The following is a 19975-nucleotide window of genomic DNA, read 5'->3' on the forward strand; positions in this document are numbered from 1 at the left end:
ACACTACTATACCTTGTTCTAAGCAACATTTTTATTTTTATTTTATTCTAAGCATCGTTTTATGCAGATGATGACAAAACAGTTATTTTAGTCTATGAATGTGTGTATATCCATGTACAATCTATATGTACATGGCTCGATGAGCCTATGATTCTTTAACCTACTGTAATTAATGAACATTTTGTATTTCTGATGAAGTCCTACAATTGAGTAGGACGAAAAGCGTGGTTCATTTAATGTTTTAAATAAATCGGCAGTTTTTAACCTTGGCTCTTGGTGGTTTCAGTAGTTCGTTTTTCATGTTTTTGTGGATTGTGAACTTTGCTATATTGTCTGGCTCAGTATAGGTGGCTCCTTTAGCAATGAGCTCTGCACACAATTGTGTATTGCCTTTGAAGTTGCAGATATAGCTTAAGAATGTCTTTTGGATTTTTTTGACCTAGAAAGCCAAATTTACCTCACATTTGGCTTTGGTAGACTGTTTGATCTCAGAGTTGTTTGTTTAGTTTGAAGACACCTCCTAATTTTGCCTCTTGCTTTTGTTATACTGCCTATTGATGTGATTCCACCAGGGTGGCTTGTTTTTGAGTTAATTTGGTACTTATTCCTGTTGAGTACAGCTGCCTCTATGCAGCTACTAACACTCTTGTACAGGGTTTCTTTGAACAATTTCACATAGGCAGCAGTGTTCAGGATTTGGCTGGGGGGCTTGAAACTTTGCCAGGTTATCACTTAACAGTAGGAAGTTAGCCTTAGAGTAGTTCCTGGGCATTCCAGGATTAGCTGAGGTTCCATATTTTATTTTTAATTGAGAGGAGGCATTTTGTGGTCTGAGTTTATCAGACAGAACATTACACTAGTGGGTGTGCTGCACTCTCCTATATTAGTGAGGAAGGAATATTGAGAGTCTGGTCCCAGCAGTTTGTGTTTATAAAATCCAGGAATCTCTGTGCCTGCACTTTTGGTGTCATATATGATTCCCAGTTAATAGTGGAATAATTAGCCACCCATGAATATGATATTGGGTTGGATGAGGAATGTTCCCAGTAAGCTTAAATATGTGTTATGCATTTCCTGGCACAAAGAAGGAGACCTATAGTTCACTAGGAAGTGGCATGGGATTTTGCATGTTATAATTTGAATGTAGAGAAGTTGAAGTGTATCACCTTGTTTTACCAGCCTTGAGGTATAATTTTTTTTTTTTATTTAAATCAAGACACATTTACCTTTAGTACCTGCCAGTGTAGTAGCTGGTCTAAATGTGTGGAAGGCATTATAGCCTTGTACTTCTGGTGTGCTCTCCATGGTTTTAAATCACACATAAGTGATTATACAGATGTCGGCATACTCTAGGGTGAGGAGAGCTTGTAGGGAGTGGAATTTTTTTGTTTAGACTGATAGCACTGATCAGTAACACATTAAGATTTTTTTGGTTTTGATTTGTTATGCTGGAAGTATTTTTTAGTTTGAAATTAACTAAAAAGGCACTATAGGGGGAGGACAATGTTTTACCGGATATTCAAAGCCTAGAGGATAGAAGTGCAGACCATCTCAGGCAAAGCAGTGAGTACATTGACCTTCTCTTTCTTTGCTGACAAATTCTGCACACCCTCAGAATGACACCAAAAGATAAGACAATTAAGGTCAGTCATCTTTTGTTCTTATTGTCTGCATTAACCTTGGAGAAGGTAGAATGCTTCTCAATGCTAGGTGCACACCAGCCTGGGGGTCTATATTAGAAGCCCGAAGATCCATTCGAGCGAATCGGAAAAGAGTGACACATTGTGCGATCTACGGAAATGGCAAACGTCCAAAACCATAAAATTCGAAATGTCGATTTGTCATGGTTGGCCCGTCTGCGGTATAGCTCTGTAAGGTAAGTGTGTGAAAGTTATGGACCTTAGGGTTAGGGTGCAGGTTAAGGTAAGTGCATAGATAGATAATGTATGTAAGGATTAGAAGTAGGGTTTTAAGTGTATGTGTATGGATTATTTGTTTTGTTTGGGTATATCTCCGTAGGGCAAGTGTGCGATAGTTACGGACCTTAGGGTTAGGGTGCAGGTTAAGGTAAGTGCACAGATAGTAATGAATGTAAGGTTTAGTGTAGGGTTAGAAGTAGGGTTTGGTTAGTGTATGTATGTGGTTTATTTATTATGTTTGGGTAGGTAGTATGTAGTGGGCAGTGGGGTTGGCCGACTAAGATGATTTGAGATTTTAAATTTCGTGGTTTAGAGGGTTCAGCGGTTCAGGCTATATGTGCCGCTGATGTCGTATTCACTCAAAAGGGTTTTCGGGTTTTTAATAGAGACCCCAGCCTGGGACATGCATTCCAAGAGCTCTGTTATGTCTCTTTTCATATAGTCTAGGGAGGTATGTCTTGGGTAACTTATACCCACTTGGACTATGGCTGAGCCATACTGGTACTTTTGGTCCAATGACCTGAGTGCATAAATAATGTGATGTATCCTGGCCCCTGACAAGCAACTGACTGAGTTCCTCCTTACTAATGTAACTCTGTCCAAAGTCTCCTTAGAGGTTCTGTAAGGTTCCTTGTGCTACCAAGAAGATTACACCATAAAATGCCCATATAATACATAAAATGCAGAATAAAAAATAATTATTCCTGGATCAGTCTTTGAGAGAGCTTAGCCTCCAGTTTGGCTATATGGTTGCATCTCTCACATGTGTTGGAATTTGTTGGGAGGAGGAGAGGGTTGTCTGTGTACATGAGGCAGTTGTAACATTGCCTCAACTGCCTCATGTACACAGACAACCCTCTCCTCCTCCCAACAAATTCCAACACATGTGAGAGATGCAACCATATAGCCAAACTGGAGGCTAAGCTCTCTCAACTCAGTACTGGCATAACCAGTCAGGAGGAGAAGGAAACCACACTCACTACAATTCCAGTCTTGCATAGACCTACCACGACACCAAACCAAACACATAATCACACAAAAACATACTCGGAGGCTCTAAATAAAGATCTGCCTAAGCAGCAGAGACCTCCAAAGCAGACACCCAAGCAACCGCTACCCCAAAACAAAACACGTGCAATACATATCTCACAAAGCCAGTGTGCCGAACAGTCACAGCCCTTAAGACTAAACAACACACCTGATACACTTGTAATAGGTGACTATCGTCAGGCACACTGACGTCCCACTCACCAGGCTGAACAAGGAGAGGGTCACGGTGAGCAGCCTGTCGGGCTCTAGGATCCGCCACATAACACAAGCACTCAGGTCACTCCAAGGCAAGTACAAATATGACTCAGTCATTGTCCATGCTGGTGTGAATGACCTGAGATGTACCTCCCTGGACTACATGAAAAGAGACATAGAGGAGCTCTCTGAGCATGTAGCCCAGGCCAGTATGATCCTGACCTTGAGTAGCATCTTACCCTCACCAAGAATGATGCCACAATATGAAGACAAGATGATCAATTTCAACAATTGGCTTAAGTACTGGTGTCATTCAAAGGGGATTCAATGCCTGTCAGCTTGGGATGATATGCTCGACAAGCCACAATGCTTCGCTAGGAACGGCTTGCACCTGTCACCCCTGGGCTTTCAGATATTGGCAAAGGCTCTTGCTACCCCCATAGTGCCTTTTTTAGGCAAGGCTCAAAAGACAAACCCACCTCCATAGGTATCACAAGGGATAAGAAACTAAGAGTAATGCTACTCAACGCCAGAAGTCTAAACCTCAAGATGCACACTCGAAACTCTCCTTAGCATGGAGAACATCGATATCTGTGCAGTAACAGAAACCTGGTTCAGGGCTCCCGAGAGCACCCCAGCACTACCAGGTTATACCTCATACCATGCTTTTCGGCCCCAAAACTTGGACCGAACCACAAAAGGTGGGGGAGTATCGATATTCATCAAAGATACCCACACCTCCAGGTTGGTGGCAAAGCACGAAGCATCAGTGACTATCCATGTGCAACTAATAGTGGGTAAAACTGCCTTCCAGTTTATAGCCTGCTACAGACCACCCTCCCAAACCCAGGAACCCCACTCGACCTTCCTGAGAACACTGGAAAATATGAAGGTCACTCCAAACACCATTATATTGGGCGACTACAACTACCCAAACACAGACTAGGAGCATTACTCTAGATCCAACACCCTAGCCCAAAGCTTCCTAGAATTTATAAACTCAAATGCTATGGAACAACTTGTTACCACTCCCACAAGAGGGGAAAACATACTGGACCTGATCATCACCAACATGGGGACTCTATGCTCCAGACCAGAAGTGTATCCCTCACTGGTAAGATCAGACCATAAACTAATCTCTCTGGATATTCACATCCCGACCCCACCCCCTGCCCAGAAAACCACAGTGAAAAACTTCTCTAAAGCAAATTTCACACTCCTCAAAACCAAGGTGGAATCCTTCAAAGCCCCCGGGCCTGTGGAAAATATGGCCCAGACCACAGAATCCTTTATAAACGCATTCTATGAACACCTTCAGGAATGCATGGATCATGCGATCCCAAATAAAACCAAGATCCAATCCTCCAAAGGCAGACGTCCTGTCTGGTGGACCCCAGCCATAAACAAAGTATACAACAGAAGGAGGAAGCTGCTAAATGATAGAGCAAAATCCCAAAAAGGGAAGGCATCACTGATCAGTATTAGCAAAAAACTACAGGCACTCATAAAATTGTCTAAGGCCAGCTTCGAGAGAAAAATTGCACAGGACACTAAGGATAATCACAAGGCTTTCTTTAGTTATATTAGAAACCTGGGTGGTAATTCCCAGATATGCTCAGAATTAGTCCAAAATTACAAAAAATACACCGAACCCACAGACATTGCCAACATCCTAGCTGACAGGTTCAGTGCAAACCCCCCCCTCCCCATCAAAAGGGCAAATATCTATCCCAGCAGAGTGCTGCCCCCCCCCCCGACATCTCAGATGCTCAGATAAGAGCCGCCCTCTCCAAAGCAAAAAACACAGCATCAATGGGACCAGACGGTGTCCCGGGCTGCGTCCTACATGAACTCCAAGAAGAGCTAAACCCAAACATAAAACTACTGTTCAATCTCAGCCTTACTACAGGATATGTGCCCAAAGAGTGGTGTACAGCAACAGTGGTCCCTCTCCATAAAGGTGGTGCCTCAACTTGTTACCACTCCCACAAGAGGGGAAAACATACTGGACCTGATCATCACCAACATGGGGACTCTATGCTCCAGACAAGAAGTGTATCCCTCACTGGTAAGATCAGACCATAAACTAATCTCTCTGGATATTCACATCCCGACCCCACCCCCTGCCCAGAAAACCACAGTGAAAAACTTCTCTAAAGCAAATTTCACACTCCTCAAAACCAAGGGGGAATCCTTCAAAGCCCCCGGGCCTGTGGAAAATATGGCCCAGACCGCAGAATCCTTTATAAATGCATTCTATGAACACCTTCAGGAATGCATGGATCATGCGATCCCAAATAAAACCAAGATCCAATCCTCCAAAGGCAGACGTCCTGTCTGGTGGACCCCAGTTATAAACAAACTATACAATAGAAGGAGGAAGCTACTAAATGATAGAGCAAAATCCCAAAAAGGGAAGGCATCTCTGATCAGTATTAGCAAAAAACTATGGGCACTCATAAAATTGTCTAAGGCCAGCTTCGAGAAAAAAATTGCACAGGACACTAAGGATAATCACAAGGCTTTCTTTAGTTATATTGGAAACCTGGGTGGTAATTCCCAGATATGCTCAGAATTAGTCCAAAATTACAAAAAATACACCGAACCCACAGACATTGCCAGCATCCTAGCTGACAGGTTCAGTGCAAACTCCCCACCCCCCTCCCCACCAAAAGGGCAAATATCTATCCCAGCAGAGTGCTGCCCCCCCCGACATCTCAGATGCTCAGATAAGAGCCGCCCTCTCCAAAGCAAAAAACACAGCATCAATGGGACCAGACGGTGTCCCGGGCTGCGTCCTACATGAACTCCAAGAAGAGCTAAATCCAAACATAAAACTACTGTTCAATCTCAGCCTTACTACAGGATATGTGCCCAAAGAGTGATGTACAGCAACAGTGGTCCCTCTCCATAAAGGTGGTGCCTCAACGGATCCTGGAAACTATCGCCCCATAAGCCTGACTAGCTTGGTCGGCAAAGCTATGGAAAGGATCATCATGGTCCTCATAAATAAAGATATTGGGGACCTACAGACACTGGATCTTACCCAGTTCGGCTTTGTTAAGGGCAGATCCTGCCTCTTAAACCTGGTTGATTTCTTTGAAACAGTCACCAAGGCCATTGACGAGGGGAAGGTGGTCCACACAGCCTACCTGGACCTCGCAAAAGCCTTCGATGCAATACCCCGCTCGGGCATTATAGATAAGCTCACCAGCTTAAATATAAACCCCTATGTCACTAGATGGATTGCAAACTGGCTCAAGGACAGAACCCACATGGTTAGAATTGCTGGAGCCATGTCAGACTCCAATTACAAGTGGTGTCCCACAAGGCTCAGTCCTGGGACCTCTCTTGTTCGGTATATATTTCTCAGAGGTACAGACCAACACGGAAGGACTGTGGCTGACCAAGTTTGCAGATGACTGCAAACTGGGCACCATAATCGACTCAACAGCCGACACAAGCATCCTCCAAAAGGGCCTCATAGAAACAGACAACTGGTGCCAGAGCCATGGCCTCAAGCTAAATGCCAAAAAGTGTATAGTCATCCCCTTTGGCAAAACAGTGCCCACAAATTACCACATAGGTGGTAATCCATTAAGTACAGAAGAAGTAATTAGGGACCTGGGGATCCAAGTTGATAGCAATCTCTCATTTGACAACCACATGGCCAAAGTGGTTAGAAAAACATTTTATATAGCCCACCTAATCATGAAGGGATTCACATCTAGATCAGGGGAGGTGATCGTGCCTCTTTACTCATCCCTCATCAGGCCCATAATTGAGTACAATGCCCCTTTGGGATGTACCTTACCAGACACCTGCAGCAACTGGAAAGACCCCAAAAGTACCTCACCAAGAGGATCAAAGGGCTCAAACAGATGCCATATGCTGCCGGTTAAAGAAACTCCAGCTCTACTCAGTGGCATACCGCCTGTTCAGAGGCGATCTGTGCCTGACGTATAAAGCCATGTCCAACCCGGAATTAATGGGCATGCTGCACCTCAGAAAATCCAAATCCCATCGAGCTACGCCGAGACTTGAACCTCAGCACTGAAATAAATAGGACATGCTGGAGGGACAGATTCATAACCCAGAGGCTCCCTTCACTCCGGAATAAAATCCCAGTCAAGGTTAGGCAGCGTCCCTCATTGACTCTCTTCAAGAGGAATCTTGATGAGTGGATGGGAGATCATAGGTTTACCCCGGGTATCACTTCTGTGTCACTGTTAGATAGAGGCACAGTATACTAACCTCGAAAAAGGGCATAGCAAAATAATTTTAAAATGGGTGGCGAAAGTCAAACATATTCTGGCTAGGCTTATAAATGCCCTAGGGCAGATAGCCTAGTATGAACCTATGAACCTATATCTATTAGAAAGCTGTTTCCCCAGTCTCTGAAAGTAAAAGCTATTGATCAGCTCTGTGACTTGAGTAATATTAGTTGGCATGTAGTAGTAGTCTGTGAGTGGTACTTTTTCAACTGTATCATTCTACTAGCTGCCATGTAGCATGCAACTCACAAAGGTTGATAACGGATGTGTTTACACAGCAACCTAGCAGTTCTACATACAAATCATCAATATCTCCATATACTGCACAGTAAAATTCCACAGGGCTACCACCTAGTTAGAAAGTGCAGGCACAGTGCCAGCCAAACATACACAGAGCAAAAGATAGAGTTTGCAAATGGCACACCAACCACATTTATTTCCACTGTGTTCTAGGTGCTGTCAGGTATCCAATAAAGCCTTGGTTGATAATGCCTATGTAGAACCCATGCAGCATGACATAACTGCAGCATAACACCACTCACATGCAAACCAGCAAAACTATGGAGCAGAACTTATGCCCGCGGAAGACCAGCCTCTACTGACTGGATCCATCTGGAAGGCACTGCCATATGTCCCAGTCACAGTCTGCAAGATGTTTGGAATTTGCTGCATGCTACATGGTGTGAATACTAGAAATAATTCAGACCAAAAATCTGTCCCAGGAACCTCCAGTCCAGGTACAGAAGTCACTATCACAACCAACACAACAATAATATAGCCAACTGACAGTGGCATTTATACCACACCCTGCCTGACAGCAAATGACAGTGCAGTTGAGGCAGCATCATCTGAATCAGCTCTACAGATCCATGATGAATGCAAAGTAACAGTCTGGTGTTACGCAAGATAAACATGATGCATGTAGTGCTGGCTAAAGGCTATGCTGGGTATTCCATGGTCCAGTCACATTGTCTAGCAGGCATCTCTGCATACATTATACATGAGGGTGGGTCCAGTGGGTTACAGTGGTTATTTGCACAGGTGTCAAGGAACACAATGATATGGATTTTTAAGATGGCTGCACACTGATCAACAGCATAACTTCAGCTCTCCCATTGGGAAAACAGAAACTGAGAAAAAGGAGTGTTATTTTTTTGGTAAAATTTAGTTACTGGCTAGTAAATACACTGCCTGGATACCAGCAAAGAAGAAATTTGGAAAACCTGAAAGAAAATCAAACAGAAGAGGTAAAGGGAAAATACTGGGTAGGATTTTGCAGCTATTCAACAAAAAGCAGTTCAAGCTTCAGCTTTGGTTCAAGAGATGGCTTCCAGTAATTCAGAGGAAAAAATAAGTTAAATGTGCTGAAAAGTGATTAAAATAAATGGAACACTGAATGAATATATCAATGAATTAATAATTAATTAAAACAAGAAAAAGTCTGGAAAAAAGCATGAGATTTAACTAGATGTTCAGATGAACTGATAAAACTGCAAAAATTGGAGGCTGACATGAAAAAAAGGCTTTCTGAATATGAGGTTTCTCAAGGAGGACTGATTAAAAATAGTAGAGTTAGAAGACAGAGTGCTATGAGAAGACATAATATTTCTGCTGTACCAGAGAAAATGGAAGAAACAGATTGCATTTATTTTATAAAAGCACAAATAAACAACTTGACTGGACTGGTGTTCCACAGCAGAACTTGACAACTGAGAGGGCACACAGAGTGGCCCCAAACCTGGTGATGAGAAAGCAGCCAAGTCCTATATCACATCAGCAGAGAGGGGTGATCTTGACAAAACTGTGGCAGAAGGGCAAAGTATTAAAAAGTGCAGACACCAGAGTGTTTGTAGAAAATTATTATTCACTGTATACCAGGCAGAAGAGAAACAAATCTACCCCAGGAATCAGGGAATCTCATGAGGCAGGTGTGAGATTCAAGCTGTTGTATCCAGCTGTCTTCAAACTATTTTTTTTCCTGGAGGTTCAAAGTAATTTTTGACACAGAACAGGCTAAAGAGGAAAAAAAATATCCAACAGAACATGAGGCAGCAAGCAGAAGGGAGCTCTGTCTTTCATCCTTCTGACTGTAAGCTTCATAGAGAGACTCTGCCAGTGAAACCTTTTCTAATGTTCCAAAGAAAAATGCTTGAGAGAGAGAGAGAGAGAGAAAAGCACAGCAGTTGACTAGACTAGCAGTACCCTGGAAGTTAACCAGAGTCTTATGTTGGCAGTTGGAGAGCAGCAAGTCTGAAATTAGTGAATAAATGCAAGAATATAAAGCATCTTAGCACATTTGTGAAATAAACTTGTGGGTGGACTGTAAAGCAGATACCCCACCTTTTATCATTATATTTAGGAGGACACTAAAGAAGGGAAACTAAATGTAAGTAAATATTTTTTTGTTAGTATTTGTATAAAACATTTCATGATACAAACTGCATGTTATATACATTAAAACATGTCAGGGGTATTCTAATTGTTGAGGAAGTCTTTTAAGTGACTTTTGTATGTGTTAAACAAATAAAAGTAAATAAATACTTTTTAGTTGTAAGAAATATAGGTTTTAGAGTAGAACAAGAGAAAAATAATAGACAAAAGTGAGTTTAATGTTCATATGCTGTGAGCTTCGGCTAGTGGGGTATAAAAGTGCACTTATTTTATGTATAATTAGGATATGTTCTCTCTATTTTTACAGGGGTGAATGTCTAGATTACCTCTGTCTCAAGCTGTAAACAGTTGTTTTTGTAAGCATGTAGGCTTTATAAATAAGACAAAATGATGAAATACATGAAAACGCAAATCTTCTTACAACTGCAAAGATATTAGCTTGTTTGTTTTCCACTGTCAAATGTTTGGTGTAGTCAAGATGTCTGCACTTGAGGGCAGCCATGCATTCTTTTCTGAGTGAAATTTACAAAGACTCATTGCTATGTACATTTCCATGGAGACAAGCTGTCTGCAGGTACAAATAGTTAATGTTGAGAATTCTAAGCAGTATTTGCTGAGGAAATGCAAAATTTAAAGGCACAATGGCAAGCAATTCAGTGAAACAATTAAGTCTGAAATTAAGGGAAGTGAATAAGAGGTAACAACCTTCCTAGCAGCCTTAATACTTTAATGTAGTTAATAGAACCATGTACAATTTAGTTTTATTTAAAGACAGCCAATGCATGTTTTCTTAGAGGTACAGATTGATACTTTCTCAAAGCATACACATTATGTTTCATATCTGGGAGGGGAAGAGAGATAAGAAAAGAGCAATAGCAATATACTAGATCTCATTGTCACAAACATGGGGACAAAATGCTCCACACCGGAAGTATATCCCTCATTGGTGAGATCTGATCATAAACTAATCTCACTGGAAATCCACATCCCGCCCCCACCCCAAACAAAAAAGACCATAGTGAAGAACTTCTCTAAAGCAAACTTCACACTACTCAAGACTGGTATGGTATCCTTCAAGGCCCCTGAGCCAGTGGAAACCACAACCCAAGCTGCGGAAGCCCTTACAAATGCCTTCTATGAACACCTCCAGGACTGCATGGATCAGGCAATCCCAAATAAAACCAAGACTCTTTCCACAAAGGGCAAATGTCCAGTCTGGTGGACCCCAGCCATTAACAAACTTTACAATAAGAGGAGAAAGCTATTACATGATAGAACAAAATCCATAAAAGGGAAGTCACCCCTGATCATTATTAGTAAAAAAATACGAGCACTCATAAAATCAACTAAGGCCAATTTTGAGAGAAAAATTGCCATGGATTCAAAGGACAATCATAAGGCCTTTTTCAGCTATGTTAGGAACCTGGGTGGAAACTCCCAGATATGCTCAGAATTAGTCCAAAATGATACAAAAATCACTGAACCCACAGACATTGCCAACATACTGGCAGACAGGTTCAGTGCAAACTTCACTCCCCTCTCCCTCCCTAAAGGAGAGAACTATTCCAGCCGAGTGTAGCCTCCCGGACATCTCAAATGTGCAGGTGAAAGCTGCTCTCTCTAAAGCTAAAAACACAGCATCAATGGGACCGGATGGTGTCCCCGGCTGTGTGCTACACGAGCTAAATGAGGAATTAAACCTGCACATAAGGCAGCTGTTTAATCTCAGCCTTACCACAGGATACGTGCCCAAGGAGTGGCGTACGGCAACTGTTGTCCCACTCCACAAAGGCGGCCCACGGACCCTGGTAATTACCCCATAAGCTTAACAAGTCTAGTCTGCAAAGCTATGGAGAGGATCATAATGGAGCTCATAAACAAAGATATAGGGGACTTGCAGACATTGGACCCGACCCAGTTTGGCTTTGTCAAGGGAAGATCATGCCTTTTGAACTTGGTCGACTTCTTCAAAACAGTCACCAAGGCCATTGATGAGGGAAAGGCAGTCCATACAGCCTACCTTGACCTTGCAAAGGCTTTCGACACAATACCCCACTCGGGTATTGTAGAAAAACTTACCAGCTTAAATGTAAACCCATATGTCACAAGATGGGTTGCAAACTGGCTTAAGGACAGAACCCACAGGGTTAGAGTTGCTGGCGCTGTGTCAGACTCCAAGCCGGTCACAAGTGGTGTCCCACAGGCTCGGTCCTTGGCCCCCTATTGTTTGGCATCTACTTCTCAGAAGTACAGGCCAACATAGGAGGACTTTGGCTGACAACGTTTGCAGACGACTGCAAACTGGGCGCCATAGTGGAAAGTGCATCAGACACGGATATCCTTCAGAAGGGACTCACGGAAACAGATAGCTGGTGCCAGAGCCATGGCCTGAAGTTAAACGCCAAAAAATGTATAGTCATACCCTTTGGGAAAAACAAGGTAACCCCAAGCTACCATATAGGTGGCAATCCACTAAGCACAGAAGAGGTTATCAGGGACCTGGGGACCCAGGTTGACAGTGGCCTTTCTTCTGACACTCACATTGCTAAAGTGGTTAGAAAGACCTTCTACATTGCCCACCTGATCATGAAGGGATTCACATCCAGATCTAGTGAGGTTATTGTTCCCCTGTACTCTTCACTTATCAGACCAATGATCGAGTACAATGCCCCATTCGGGATGTATCTCACCCGACATCTGCAGCAATTGGAGAGACCCCAAAAGTTCCTCACCAAAAGGATAAAGGGACTCCAGAATCTGTCATATGCTGCCAGATTGAAGAAACTCCAGCTCTATTCAGTCGCATACCATCTGCTCAGAGGTGACATGTGCCTGACATACAAGGCCATGTCCAACCCGGAATTAATGGACATGCTCCACCTCAACAAATCGAAATCCACCAAAACCACTAGAGCAAGCGACTTAAACCTTAGCACGGATATAAATAGGATGTGCTGGAGGGATAGATTTATCACTCAGAGACTCCCTATGCTGTGGAATAAAATCCCGGTCCATGTGAGGCAGAGCACCTCGCTGACTCTGTTCAAGAGAAATCTAGACCTGTGGATGGGAGATCGTAGGTTTACCCCGGGAATCATCTCTGTGTCACTGCTGGACAGAGGCACAACAAACTAATGGGCACAGTATTTTTTCATATAAGGGGTGGCGTAAGCCACAAAAATTTGGGCTAGGCTTATAAATGCCTTAGGGCAGATAGCCTAGTATAAACCTATGAACCTATGAACCTATGAATCAGTGTAAGTCAGAGCACAGGCTGTAGCATGTGGTTTAGCATGGGTAACCTTTATTTCATGTTAGATAAAGTCTGTAGGTGGAACCCTTGATTTGGGGCAATTGTTCCCTCCCAGAGGGTTAAACTACATTTTGAAGATATATATAGTTTTGTGTTTTTCTTCCAATTTAATAGGGGATGGGGAGATTTGTATTTAGTTTTTTTTAAAGGGTTTTATTAAGCAAAACGTCTTGAAAATTAGACATAGGTTTAAATGGAGATGAGAAGAAACATCTGCATAAAAGATTAGCCTGCCAGACATTAGTATATGCATGTACCACAAAAGCTGGAAATACACCTTCAAAAAACTGTCATGTAAAATAAGTGAGAACAGTAGCTTTTTATCATGATAGCTATGCTGTCCATAATATCCTGGAATGTAAATAGGCTTACTGGTATAAATTTGTTTGTTTGTGTCTTTCGGCTTTTCCCGGTTAGGGGTCACCACAGCGGAACTCCGGTCCGCTAATGATTGGTAGTAAGGGAAAAAAATACTTATAGTTTCTTGAGCTGCTGTTACATAACCGTTTTCTACGTTAATATCTTAATTTGCTGTTCTGTGTGCTTTTAAGTGTTCACGTGCTCTTATTTGACTTTTCATAAAGTTGTTTTTGTCATTTTTAACTTATCTGCATTCATTTAAACTGTATTTGCCTTAATATTGCTACACACTCAAGTGTGCTAGCTTGTACTGCATTTAAAGTGTTTTGCTACTGTCATTAGCTCATTCTTTCTAAGACAGGAAGAACTTTTTGAGAAAGCCAACCCACTTAACTAAAAAAAATAATATATATATATATATATATATATATATATATATATATATATATTCCAAGCTGGTTTTCTGCCTTTCCTGTTAAGAAGTCTAATCCAGATACAGATTTGCTGTATCCAGGACTGTTTGTAAGCTTCTGTGCCCCAAGCCTTTCTGTGTTGGAGGGAAGCCTTCTAGCTTATCAGTGAGAGTGGTAAGCACTAGGTAGCCTATCTACCACAAGAGTGGTTTCTGGCACAGACATTGTAGTTTATTGGCCATTTGGGCAGTTTTCCATCTCTTTCAACTTTCTGGTTTAAAATCCTGCATTTGTGCTTGCGTCCCACCTTCCCTGTAACTAGTTTAGCCCAGATACAGATTTGCTGTATCCAGGACTGTTTGTATGCTTCTGTGCCCCCAAGCCTTTCTGTGGTGGAGGGAAGCCTTCTAGCTTATCAGTGGGAGTGGTAAGCACTAGGTAGCCTATCTACAACAAGATCCAGAATTTGCTTATTCGTGCTCAGCACTTGTTCAGAACTTGTTGTAAGCCCTAAATAAACTACAAATTACTACATCCCTCACCCTTCCTCATTACCTAGAAAACAGCTTTGGTACTTTCCTCACTTGCTTAGAGAAAAACAGCTCTTGTACTCACTTTCCTCACTTGTCTAGAGAAAAATATTTTTTTATTCAGGCATGTCCAAGGGTCAGCTCCCAGTGTTCTCTCCTGTCTATCTGATGAATCTGGGCATCTTGGGGCAATGTAGCAATTGCCTCATGTACACAGACAGCCCTCTTCTCCTAGCACCCAACACTACAACCAGTGAGAGATGCACCTATCTAGCCAAACTGGAAGTAAAGCTCTCTCCAACCAAGACTGAACTTGATAGTCAAGAGGAGAAGGTAAACACTTGCACCACACCACACTCATCACATAGTCCCACTAAACCTACACCACCAAGATCCACACATAGAAACACAAAAACATTTGCGGAGGCTCTCAATAATAATCTGCTCAAGCAACAGAGACCTCCAAAGTAGAAATGCAAGCAACCTCTCACCACCAACACAACCTAAATGACACATAGCCCACAGACTCAGTGTGCCATCAACCACAGTCCATAAGGCAAAACATCGTACCCAACACAATACTCATAGGTGACTCTATAGTCAGGCACACTGATGTCCCACTCACCAAGCTAAGCAAGGAGAAGGTCACAGTCAGCTGCCTGTTGGGTACCAGGATCCACCACATAACCAACACACTCAGGTCACTCCACAACAAGTACAAATATGACTCTGATTGTCCATGTTGGTGTGAATGACCTGAGATGTACCTCCCTGGACAACATGAGGAGACATGGAAGAACTCTCAGATCTTGTAGCCCAGGCAGGTATGATCCTAGCCCTGAGAAGCATTCTGCCATCACCCATAAGGATGCCGCAGTACAAGGACAAAATGATTGACTTCAACAATTGGCTAAGCTTCTGGTGCCATTCTAAAGGGATCCAGTATCTGTCTGCCTGGGATGACATGGTCGACAGACCATGATGCTTTGCCAGAGATCACCTGCACCTGTCACCCCTGGGATTCCGGATACTGGCTAACATTCTTGCTGCCCCTATAGTGCCTTTTTTAGGCAAGGTTCAAATGACAAATTCACCTATATTACTGTTTTATTACCTTATTTTCCTGTTTTTGTGAGCTTATATTGTTGATTGCACTTGTGGGCTAAAGTATTGCTTAAAAGTAACAAACAGGCTAATACACTCAAGTGTACCAGCCTTTGATAGCAATTTATTTGAAAACAATGCATTTACTGCATTTTTTTCTGTCTGTCTGCAAAAAAAACAAAAAAATATTTCTCCTTTCCTAAACTTTCCTAGCTAGTTGTTCCAGTGATCAGATTTTGCTGATCCCTGGGCTTTGTATTTGGTTTCTGTGTTCCTCCATTTTCTTGTGTGGCCAGAGGTAGTTTCTTTACTCACCAGTGGGAGTGGGGAGTACTGAGCTGCTTGTTTGTCCTCAGAGGAGTGGTTAGAAGCAGCAACTAGTAATTCGTCGGCCATTTTGGGTCATTTCCTGTTGTTTCCAGCCCCGTGCTATAAAGCACGTGTTAGCGCTGATGAAGGAGCTGCTACCGTTGCACACTAGGGCAGCGCTGGTTAATCAGATTTAAACTATTAGGGCTACCTACAGTCCACTCTTCAAATTTTCCCTTAAAACTACCTTCCTCAAAGTATACTACTGTTCTATTTAGTGTATCCTACAACTATAAATTATCTCTACTTGACTCCCAAGTAGACTATTCTCTATCTGTATAGTGAAGCACTTGCTCCTACAGTACTTATCACCTCAATACAGCACTCTTGTTATAGAAAGTACCCCAAAAAAGCAAACCCCATTTCTCGGTCACCCACATCCCCAGAACCTTTTCTTAAGTTTTTCTGTCTATTCCTTCTAGCATGTCGAGGGATCAGTTGCTAATGTCCTCTCCTGCTCAGCTGGTGAACCTGGTAATATTGAGGCAATGTTACAATTGCCTCATGTACACAGACAACCCTCTCCTCCTCCCACAAAACACAAATACATGTGAGAGATGCAACTATATGGCCAAACTGGAGGCTGAGCTCTCTCAACATAGGACTGGCATGACCAGACAGGAGGAGAAGGTAACCACACACACTATAGACCCAGTCTCACATAATACCATCACAACCTCAAATCATACACATAAACACACAAAGACATACTCGGAGGCTCTGATCAAAAATCTACCAAAACAGCAGAGGCCACCAAAGCAGACACCCAAACAACTACCACCTCAGAACACAACACCTGCAACACATAGACCACACAGTCAGAGTGTCAAGCAGTCACAGCCCTTAAGGCCAAACACAATGCCAGACACACTAGTCATTGGTGACTCCATAGTCAGACACACTGACGTCCCGCTCACCAGACTGAGTAAGGAGAAGGTCACAGTAAGCTGCCTGTCGGGTGCTAGAATCCGCCACATAACGCATGCACTCAGGTCTCTCAACAGCAGGTACAAGTACGACTCAATCATTGTGCACGCTGGTGTTAACGACCTGAGACGTACCTCCTTGGACTACATTAAAAGAGACATAGAGGAGCTCTCTGATTATGTAGCCCAAGCAGGTATGACCCTGACCTTGAGCAGTATCCTACCTTCACCAAGAATGATGACACAATACAGAGATAAGATGATCAGCTTTAACAATTGGCTTAAACTCTGGTGTCATTCAAAGGGGATCAAATGTCTGTCTGCCTGGGATGACATGCTGGACAAGCCACGCTGCTTCGCAAGGGACGGCTTGCACTTGTCACCCCTGGGATTCGGATTTTGGCAAAGGCTCTTGCCACCCCCATAGTGCCTTTTTTAGGCAAGGCTCAAATTCTAAACCTACCACCCTAGAACAAAACAAAGAAAAAAAACTAAGGGTAATGCTGCTCAATGCCAGAAGTCTCAACCTCAAGATGCACGCACTCGAGGCCCTTCTCAGTATGGAGAACATCGATGTCTGTGCTGTGACAGAAACCTGGTTCAAGGCTCCTGAGAGCACCCCAGCACTATCAGGTTTTACCTCATATCATGCGTCCGCCCCAAAACCCGGACAATACCAAGAAAGGAGGAGGGGTATCCATATTCATCAAGGACACCCACACCTCAAGATTGGTGGCATCGCACGATGCATCGGAAACCATCCAGGTGCAATTAACCATAGGCAAGACTGCTCTGCAATTTGTAGCATGTTACAGGCCACCCTCGCAAACTCAGGAACCTCATATGGCCTTCCTGAAAACACTGGAGGGGATAAATGTATCTCCGAACACCATCATACTAGGTGACTTCAACTACCCTAATATAGACTAGGAACACTACTCAAGCCCAAACACTCTAGCCCAAAAGTTCCTGGAATTCATGAACTCAAATGCCATGGAACAACTAGTCACCATCCCCACAAGAGGAGAAAACATACTTGATCTCATCATCACGAACATGGGAGCACAATGTTCAACGCCGGAAGTATACCCCTCACTGGTGAGATCTGATCACAAACTAATCTCACTGGAGGACCTCATCCCGCCCCCACCCGAAATGAAAAAGACCACAGTAAAGAACTTCTCGAAAGCCGACTTCACACTTCTAAAGACTAGTGTGGTCTCCTTTAAGGCCCCTGAGCCGGCGGTTAACATTACTCAAACCGCTGAATCACTTACAAATGCCTTCTACCAGCACCTGCAGGGCTGCATGGATCAGGCAATCCCAAGTAAAACAAAGACTCTTTGTACCAAAGGCAAGCGTCCAGTCTGGTGGACCCCAGCCATAAACAAACTCTACAACAAAAGGAGAAAGCTACTACAAGGTAGAGCAAAATCCTTAAAAGGTAAGACACCGCTGATCACTATAAGTAAAAAGCTAAGAGCTCTCATAAAATCATCCAAAGCTAATTTTGAGAAAAAATAGCTAAGGACTCTAAAGACAACCATAAGGCATTCTTTAGCTATGTCAGAAACCTAGGAGGAAACTCCCAGATATGCTCAGAATTAGTTCAAAATGATGTGAAGATTACTGATCCTACAGACATTGCCAACATACTGGCTGACAGGTTCAGTGCAAACTTCTCCCCCCCCCAAAGGAGAGATATCTATACTAAATGATTGTAGCCCCCCAAACATCTCTAACGCCCAGGTGAGAACTGCTCTCTCCAAGGCAAAGAACACAGCATCCATGGGACCTGATGGTGTCCCCGGCTGTGTGCTCCATGAACTCAACAAGGAATTAAACCCACAGTTAGGACAGCTGTTTAATCTTAGTCTCACCTCCGGATACGCACTCCAGGAGTGGCGCGCGACTGTGGTCCCACTCCACAAAGGGTGTGCCTCCACCGACCCTGGAAATTACCGTCCCATTAGCTTGACAAGCCTTATCTGCAAAGCCATGGAGAGGATCATAATGGATCTCATAAATAAAGACATAGGGAACTTGCAGACTTTGGATCCAACCCAGTTTGGCTTTATCAAAGGCAGATCATGCCTTCTAAACTTGGTTGACTTTTTCGAAACAGTCACCAAGGCCATTGATGAGGGAAAGGCAGTCCATACAGCCTACCTAGACCTGGCGAAGGCTTTTGATACAATACCTCACTCGGGTATCATTGAAAAACTCATCAACTTAAATGTAAACCCATACATTACAAGATGGGTTGCAAACTGGCTGAGTGACAGAACCCACAGTGTCAGAGTTGCTGGCGCCATGTCAGACTCAAAGCCTGTCACAAGTGGTGTCCCACAGGGCTCAGTCCTGGGCCCACTCTTGTTTGGCATCTACTTTTCTGAAGTACAAGCAAACACAGGAGGGTTATGGCTGACAAAGTTTGCAGATGACTGAAAACTGGGCGGGGTAGTTGAAAACACATCCGACACAGATATCCTTCAGAAGGGTCTCACAGAAACGGATAACTGGTGCCAGAGCCATGGCCTAAAGTTAAATGCCAAGAAATGCATAGTCATACCCTTCGGGAAAAATAAGGTTACCCCTAGCTACCATATAGGTGGCAATCCCTGAACACAGAAGAAGTTATTAGGGACCTGGGAACCCAGGTTGACAGTAGCCTTTCATTCGACACTCATATTGCTAAAGTAGTTAGGAAGACCTTCTACATTGCCCACCTTATCATGAAGGGATTCACATCTAGATCAAGGGAAGTCATAGTCTCCCTATACTCATCACTCATCAGACCAATGATCGAGTACAATGCCCCATTCGGAATGTATCTGACCCGACACTTGCAGCAGCTGGAGAGGCCACAAAAGTTCCTCACCAAAAGGATAAAGGGTCTCAAAGATCTGTCTTATGCTGCCCGACTGAAAGAACTCCAGTTATATTCAGTTGCTTACCGCTTACTCAGAGGTGACCTATGCCTGACATACAAGGCCATGTCAAACCCAGATTTGATGAACATGCTTCATCTCAAAAAATCTAGATCCCTCAGAGCCACAAGGGCGGGAGACTTAAACCTCGACACAGTTATTAATAGGACGTGCTGGAGGGATAGATTCATCACCCAAAGA

The sequence above is a fragment of the Protopterus annectens genome, chromosome 14.part0 (assembly GCF_019279795.1).
Source record: "Protopterus annectens isolate FY-2018-M chromosome 14.part0, PAN1.0, whole genome shotgun sequence".
In the NCBI taxonomy this organism is placed as follows: Eukaryota; Metazoa; Chordata; order Ceratodontiformes; family Protopteridae; genus Protopterus; species Protopterus annectens.